Consider the following 9,499-nt stretch of genomic DNA (forward strand, 5'->3'; position numbering starts at 1 on the left):
GTAACAAATTTGTGCAAGTATCTTGGGACTGATATGGTGACATTAGCTTATTGATTACGCTAAACACTTAACTAATAATACTTAACTTACAATTGGCCTTTCCTCTTAACCTCGTACTTGAGTTTTCTTGACTCGAACTATGAGAGAAATCTACGATCGTCAATTAATCTTTTACCGCTGTTCTTTTAACAAATCAGACTTAGTTCATTATTCTGTTCTAAATAACCCCCCCTCAGAATTAGAGAGTGCGAACCGTATATTGTATAAAAGGAACTTTCGAGATATGTCTTAAAAGTATCGACGTAACTTCACACTTATTGTATATTATACTGTATAGGTTTATATGTATGTTTGTACGTGTAACTGCTGTGTATATAATATCCTCATAATTCGATTTAATTATATATATTTTTGTTATTTCTGCATCATGCCACGGTGCCTGGTAAACAGCGGTTAAAAAGCATTAAGTCCAAGTAAATGCTGTACATGAAATAGGGAGACTACATTAAAACAAGTGCTATTAATTTGTAACTTAAATGTTAATAAATAAAGAAGTCTCTTAAAACATTTACAAAACATTAAAGTTAAAACAATTCAAATACAATTCGTAAGGAAAATAAAAACATATCGAGCTCAAACTCGGAACGTTCTCGAAGTGCCCTACATAAATCTTTATACATAAATCATTAAAATGCAACCGCCAAGAAAATAACCAGCTTGCGTTACGAGGGGCCGGTGCAACGGCAGATGCGAGACCCCTGAGAAAGGGACCGGCACAATACCACCTTGGGGTCAATGGCAAAGTGAATGAGGTTTTTGCAAGGCGAATTCGGGTCGGAAGTTCGATGTTGGGGGACTTTTGCGGCGGTGGGAAAAACTCCTCAGTTCTGCAGTTCGAATGCCCTTTGTAAACGCAATGTGAAATTATTCGTGCGAAATATCAACTTATTGCGGAATTTTATATTATTAATCCTCATGTCGGAGCGTCTTATTCATTTCTCCTCGCTGTGTCAATTAAAAGGCAAACAATTTTGCGGTGCCTTTGCTTTAATTTACCCCAGTGAACGTCTGAATTCGGAAGACGTTTTTTTAAACTCTTTAATCATCAGATATATATATTTAGGGCAGCCCACCCAGCGAGCAGAACAGATGACTGCTGAGATCATTTTACAGTGGTCAGAAGACTCTGGCTGCAGGCTGCTTACAACCGGTCCTAAAAGCAATCTATGGGGGAGGAGGTTCCAGGAGAACATACTAAGGCTAAAAATCAAGTAATTTATTCAAATATAGCGTACCAATATAACGCATATATACAAATACAACATATGGTACATAGAGCAAACTTTTCGAATACAACTTAACAATAATTTTTAGCGGCATTAGTTATTTAAAGTAATATATTGGACACTATTTCATGTTATCAAGTCATCAATTAGGTGAACATCTTGCTGGTCCTGTCATGTGTTCTTCGTGCTTTTCGTGCTAAACCAGACCCAAACCAGAATTGCTTTAGCTTTTTTTTGTATTTTACTTTATACGTCTTCTTTTAATCCACGTGATTATCCGCCGCTCGCGTTTTTGTTATTGTGTTCTAATTCTTATATTTCATATAAAACAATTTGTTTTCTAATTTTATTTTATTTATTATTTTACGTAACTATTGAACTTAAACCTATTTACCTGTTTTGTGTAGGGGCGTATTAAAATTATAATTTAGGTTCCACTCCTAGAGTAGGTCAAGACAGTTACTAAATAACTAATGCTGTGACTTTATACGGTTGAGTTTTTTTTTCATTTCCATCTATCCTATATACTTTGGTCTACCTATTACAAAAAGCGGAAGAGCATCAATCACATTCGACTGGTTAAAACAGATTCGTACCAAACATGCGTATACTACTGCTGTCTCCAGATCTCCTCCGTTTAGCTTTCCGATCACAATAAACTGTTCTATGTTGTTTATTAATTTCGAAGCGATTTATACTGCATATTCTAAATTAAGGCAACATATACTAACTGTGGTAATCTACATTTTCGTGTCAGCATGATTTGGGCGTAGAATAGCTACCAACAAGCTGGAGAGACAACCTTAAGGTAGTCGGAAGACGCTGGATAAGGGCCGATTCCAAAAGGTTCTATTTGAAATCTACGGGGAGGCCTATATCCAGCTTTGGATGTCCTAAGGCTGTAATGAATTTATTCAATTAAATTCTTTTGTTTAACAACTTTCGTAAAGCAGGTAATTGCAGACGAAGACGAAGTTATATATGTGATATAACAATTCAAAATCCTTTCTTTAATTTAAATCGGATCCCGTCATCGAAAGATTCTTGTTCGCAACTTTAGGTTATAAGAAATAAAAAACACGTTATCTCAAACTCGGGCAAATGACTCACATTGTATTTTTAACAGAAATAAATTAAATATGTCAATACTTCCTCCGCGTTTGATCTTTTCTCAGTAATAGATCGCGGGTCGGCGCGCTGTTCCTGTTTACCTCGTTATTTGCCGATAATGAATCGTTTTTTTATTATTAAAATATACAATGCAAGATTTCGAATAAGAATATTATATTATACGAAAATCGGGACGCAAAATTAGATTTAGAGATTTCCGGTGCGGTAATTCCAGAATTTATTTAATTTATTAGAAATTAAGGATATGACTAACATTTTCTCAATTTTATACGTAGTTCTGCGACGAATGTGTTACTAATAATGACTTACGGTACATAAACATGGCCTCTCACTTCGTGCCTCACTGGCAAACTCACAGATGCTTTACCAGCCATGGAGAAGGTAATAACGTGGACAGACGATATCACAGGTTACAGTAGAAGGAAGATATTGGATGCATTGAAAATTCAAAGGGAGGCCTAAGGACGTGCTAACACTTTTATACGGATGGCCCATCATTTCAGATGTAGGACATCTAGTGCTGGAAATGATGACGATGATTATTATAAGCTAAAGATGAATGATGACGGTGATCAAACTCATCGGCTACCCTCAGGAACCTAGGCTCGGTTGGTTACATTAAAAGTTTCATCAGATCGACAGGTCATCATGGTCTAAGGTGACTTAGGCAGCCTTTATAGAATCATAGTCGTCGTTTCAGCCCACAGATGCCCACTGCAAGTCATAGGCCTCCAAAGATATCTATCGTCTACACACGTCGCGTTAAACAGCTCGCGGTCGCCAATCGAAAACCTTAGCGTCCAAAAGATGTCGATTGCAAGAGTTACGTATCCCGTTCACTGCCATTTCAGATGAGTAATTTATCCGGCTGTGGATCTTCTAATTCGATCTCGCAACGAAGCTCTGAGCATAGCCCTCTCCATTGCTCCCTGGATGACCTTGAGTCTTCTTATATGTCCGTCGTAAAAGACGACTTCTCAGTCATAAGCAATTATTGGTAATACACACTAGTGAAAGATCTTTGTTTTCATACATTGCGATATGTTGAACAACAAAATGTTTTATAGCTGCCTGAGCGCTGACTATCCAAGTTGAATTCGGCGAGTTATATCTTTTTCGAAGTTGGACATACCTAAATTTTAATTATGATTTTAATTTTGGAACGTATTTCATATCTATTACGTTTTTTCGTTTAATATCAAAATTATTATCTACTATACCGTGGGCTTCTTTGTAAGATATATTATTTGTAAAGGCAGCGCTAATTAACTCGGTACAAAGTGTGTTCGTGTCGTGTTCGTGTCCGGAGCAGGCCGGCTGACTCAACCCGCGCCCACCTCGTGCTTTGTTCGAGCACTTTCGCGCACGTAGCGTGATCGTAAGCAGTTACGCGTTCCTGGGGAATCCCTAACTATGAACATAGTTGATGCTATCGCGCCGGAATATATTTTAGACAAAGAATCACAAGTTCAATGTCAAATTGTTGTCCTGTATTTATTCGCCCTTATATTAACTGTTTTATTTATTGACTTACTCACGGTATAGGTAGCGCAGTTCATTATTACCAGTAAAAATAATGGCGGGTTTGCGATTAAAAAAATATGTTAAGAGTCACGGGGATGCCCCCGGTTCTACAGATATAATAATTAAAATTATATTAAGTTGAAAAATGACATCATATCTATACCTATTTTTCGAGTAGTGGCAACCCATCGATAGAGTACTGAGAATTGCGATTATATGTCGCGGGTTCAATTCCTTCCGATACAATCTTGTATAATTATTACTTTGTGCATTAATTATGTGTGAATATTATGAGATTATCACTGCTCAGAAACAAGTTTCCAGAAAATAGACAGCAGCGTCCACTGCGTACCAAAATACCACACTGCGATCGCAAACCCGACTGCAAAGCGTGGTGATCATCTTATAATATATGCCAATCATCAAGGCATCCATATATCCCCTTAGATATGTTTGGCCTAGGTTTATGCTAATACGACGATATGTAAATACTTATATATACATATGTGTATATGTATATGTAAATAAATACATACACACACATACTTTTATATATATATACACACACACATATATATATAAATACATACATATATATATAAATATATATATATATGTGTGTATATATATATATATATATATATATATATATGTATATGGTTGTCATGGTTGTTTATTAATAGTAATTATTCATTGACGCTTTCCCCTAAACTTAACAACTTGCGGGGCAGGACGCCTGGGTCGAGAACTACCTCGTTATGGCTGTTCTCATAATACAATATTCCTCGTGCCTCCTCGTTCAATTCTGTCTAAAAAGCTAGTCTAAATAACAAAAGTGAATACATTTTATGGTCCTTGAAATAGGTCGTAAAACTCGAAGCACTCAGAACACTTCGGTAATAAACTCACTTGAGCTAGAAGCAAATCGTTTATTAGTTTATTTTAATATAATTGATCAAAAAAAAATCTACGGTTATATCGGAAAATAATAACTCAATTTTAATAATTTCATTGAATGTCGGTCTAATAACTCGAGAATAATTTCGTACATGGTTCTTAACAAAAAAAAAGTTACGAAGAAACTGGAGAGATGTGAGAAAATCGCGCGTTTGATATTACACGCGCGGAGAATTTGTATTGTCGTTGATCATCGGGTAGTTTTAATTTATCACTGAATTATTATTTTTATTTAATATTTTATTATTATTTCATCCGTAAGATTTTTCACAGCTGGCCATAGGCCAGTTTCTAACAGGAGCAGTTAAAGCGGAATGCATCCATTGTCTTCCAACGACCTTCATAAAGTCGTCTGTTCTACATTGCGCTCGCCTGTTCGTGATCTCCACTTTAAAAGCTTAAGGTCTCAGCAGCCATATTTTTTATGTTTTTTGGCGTGCCCATTGTTACCATAACTAGTTAATTTGCTAGGTTATGTCCTATCCTATGGTTAATTTTGTTCAATCTCTTAGAGAAATCCTGGTCTACTCTACGACTCATTGAACGACCGTGGGTTTACCAATGAGGTCTAGAAAGAGAAAGCATGTTTCAGCCCTTTCAGTCATCAGGAACACACATTGATGGACCTTTGTATTTAGACACTGAGGGATGTTAGACGAGAACTTGTTTCGTAATTTCTTTAACCAGTTTCTTCCAACACTTTCAGCGCTAAAGTTTTTAGTAGTGATAGTAATGTTAGATATAGAAATTCTCTTAATAATTCTATAGTAACAACTGATCGAGTTCGAGGTTCAGATCCATCAGAAGCCGTCGAAACTATTACGAATCCCAGTTCATATGTATTAAAAAAAGCCTTTACAGTTTCTCTATAAACAGCATAAACGACCTAAGAGTTATCTCTTAAGACCTCCCAATCTAATAGTAATGTGATAACTAGAGTTGAGGTTTACCAGCGAACCCATGAGTTTAATGTAAAGAGGCCCAGACTGAAAACATCAGACTCCGATAGCAAACAGCATTAGTCAATGACAAAAATATGAAACCACCGATACCAGTAAAAACACAATATTTTTGAAGTCTTACAGAGTGACAGATGTATAATCTGATCTGCGCGATGTTCGAAGAATAGATCGGAAAATGAGATCCTGTTCACACAATACTGGAGCAATATGCCTTCACGCACGCTGCGGCCCGTGTGAACAAACCCGGCCAACATCTGTCATTCCCCAAGACGCCTCGAACCTCCCCGACACGCGTACTTAACATAACAATTACCATTCAAATCCCTCGCAAACTTCGACTTCCTGCCGACCCCGCATATTTCGCCTCTCGAATAATTAGGTGGGTCAACGAACTTAACCCGGAATAATTCGGGCTTTTTTGAAGGCTGTAATTATGGCAAAATTAACGCCCTTTTTATTAATTCCTTTTGAGTAATGTACACAACATTATTTCTACGTGCGAACGTCTTCGTGTCGAAATGTATCCAAATTTATAAGGATTTCAGATGTAAAGTTCCATTACTATTTATTACATCTGTTGTAGTTACGGATTGTACCACTAAAAGTCTACAATATACGTACTATGAAGGGAAATGAGTAAGGAAGATAGTTATTAACTAACACTCAAAAGAGAAAATGTAAAAGAAAATATTTTCATTTGTAATCTGTAATAACAAAATACACGCGCGTTGAAATCTTTTGACGTAACAACGCCATAGTCTGTGAGATGTGCAATGAAATAGTGGTTTTTTACTTGTATTGAACATACTAACATTTAATATAAATAAAGCATGTAGAGTGACGTAACAACAAATATATATACCTAAATTATTCAAATCGAGCTTTCCCCCAAAAACTGGTCAGTCGCTTTGAGGATATTCGTTGGCCACCGAGGTCACCAAGTAACTCTGACATTTTTTTATAGGGCTTCCTTAAAGAGAGAGTTTATAATCATTATATACAAATTCTTGTGAATTTAAAAGAAAATAATAAAATCAGCTGAATTGAAACAAGTTTGCTATAGCCTGAAGCGCAGAACACAAAGCTCCGTTTTAAAAATTACGTGAAACTCGATAGGAGAAATTTAGATAATAATATACTCTATAAAAATTAAATCCGCATTCTTATTCTATCATATAGTGCTTTTGTCACAACTGTATACTAAATATTTACATTTTTTAAGTTTATAAATACCAATCTGCCACCAGACTTCCGTATATCTAACTATTTATCTAATTTATTTATCCAATCATCAAAACCACTCATTAATTATATATACTTCTTCCTCTGAAACGAAAGGTTTCTATCGATAAAGTGAGGTTTAATATAAAGGACATCATACGATTTCATGATATAAACTTTTTGTTACAATCATGATTTGCAATTGTTTTAAAGATCAAAATATTATGACAGCATAAAAATTATAGGGTTGTCAAAATTAAAAATAATGTTGCTTAATATATTACAAACTAATCTTAAATATATATATTATCATTGCAACTTATTACTACTCACATAGTTTTCTCATATAGTCACTTATAACTTAATAATGAAACATCTTACATTGATATAACGTTAAATTATAAAAAATGCAAAGTTGAGGAATATCCAAAGAGACTAAATATAAGCGAATGAATGACAACTAAAAACAAAATAATTCATAAAAGTTAACTTGCTTGGCTAGTTAATTTACTGCGCTCCAATATCTGCAATAAAGAGGCCTGTACTTAACAAAAGGACCTGCATAGGCCTTTGTTTTTTTACCGCTTTTTACGTTTAAATCCCAAGCTAAACCGCAGACTTTCAATTTCCAGGTAGACAGGAAGTCCAATTTTGATCGTATGCTTCCTTCGGGCTTTTTTGTTTATAATGTAATTTAAAAACCGATTAGGATTTTTATATTGTTATTTTCATTTCTCAGATCGACATATTTATGAACGTTATGTTTTTAAGACAACAATATAATTTCTGAACAAGGCATGGCGGTTACTTGTAAAAGCATGTTCTTTTATTTAATAATCTAGTAAGAATACAGATGCAGTATAAATAAACATTGTTATTTTTTCTTATTTTAAAATGAAATGTACGTCAATGGCAGATATCGTCCACAATCATGCCTTTTCTTTATACGATACCATTTTATATATTATATTATAGTTATATTAAACCTACGATGAGAATCCCTGTATCAGTACTGAGGTGTTGGTTTTCCATATCATTAAGTGGTACTACAACAATTACTTATGACTTTCTTTCTGGAATTGGAAGAGAATTTTTGACTCGTGGCTTTGAAAACTGGTAAAGCCTACAAGTGTACATACTATATTAACACATAATTAACTATGCTATAAAATTTAATATAACTGGGAGAAGGTTTCTCAATCTGAAAAAAATGTATAGTGTATCTCTTTTAAATCAACTCTCGGGGGCTTTGCCTTACTCAATGAAGAGTCCGCCTTAGGGATGTTCAAGTTTAGGGGCCTGCCCACCTGGTGGAACATTAATGTAACGAACGGAACCGAGGTATCTGACTTTAATAAGTGGAAGTCCTAAGCCGCTCTTAATCTGCCTTCCAGAACCATAAAGCTCCACAGTTTTGTGTTCTGCGCCTATGTGGTTTACAGTCGCATCCGCAGAACTACGTCGGTTATTTTCGATTGTCTACGGATCTCTTGATTCTTGATTTATTGTTGACTTCAATAAGATTATTAAAATATTGTTTAATTTTTACAATTGACAATCAATAACACGCTAATAATGTATTTACAAACTTGATATTGTTATTTATAAAAAAAGGTTTAAATAAATTAAATAACAATTTCATATTACATAAGCTGATTGGTTATTAAAAATAGATGAAAAAGTTTTTACACCTATTTCAAATCACTCGGTTTAAAGTGATCATTCAGAAACTCTATTTAAATGTAAGAGTGAGTAAATAAGTCAATTTAATAATTTGAATTTTGAAAGCTTTTTTCTTTGTATATTACTATGACGTTATTTATTATTTCTGTAGCCCTTTTTGGATAAAATGTACCATACATTCATTTAATTAAGCTATACCTTCATCCCTATAAAGCTTTTATATCAGTCACTCTGTACATGTCAAAATGTATTATCTAATATAATAATAAAAGGGTGACATATATGATATGAATCTTGGTAAACAATCTCGCAATTTTTTCTACACTACGTTCTTAAAAATAGATATCCTAGTTGACAGGAATGACAGACACCTTTGTAGCTGCTACATTAAAAAACACGAGTAGTAACCCGACCCTTGACTGTGAGTGCATTCTGTAAGTAGCGGGCACTCACGTGTCGTGCTCTGCCAGTTTGTCTCGCTAGACAAATGGCGGACAGGCTCGGACGTCTCCGGACAGGACATGAGATGACAGCTGTATTACAAGAACAATGAGCTACTTACCCAGCGCGATGTGTGGGCGTCTTTGTCGCTTCTACTATGTTATAAACGTACTTAAGTTTTGTTTTATAACATCGACTTTTCAAGTTTACTTATATCTCGTCATCCTCGTGTCGTAAGTTCGTGGCTGCCACCGATCTTTCTTTCACGCCCTTATATGACCTCATTTATTTTGC

Source organism: Battus philenor, unplaced genomic scaffold (assembly GCF_028537555.1).
Source record: "Battus philenor isolate CCGP_79_NKW_IND1 unplaced genomic scaffold, ilBatPhil1.0.hap1 SCAF_21, whole genome shotgun sequence".
Lineage (NCBI taxonomy): Eukaryota > Metazoa > Arthropoda > Insecta > Lepidoptera > Papilionidae > Battus > Battus philenor.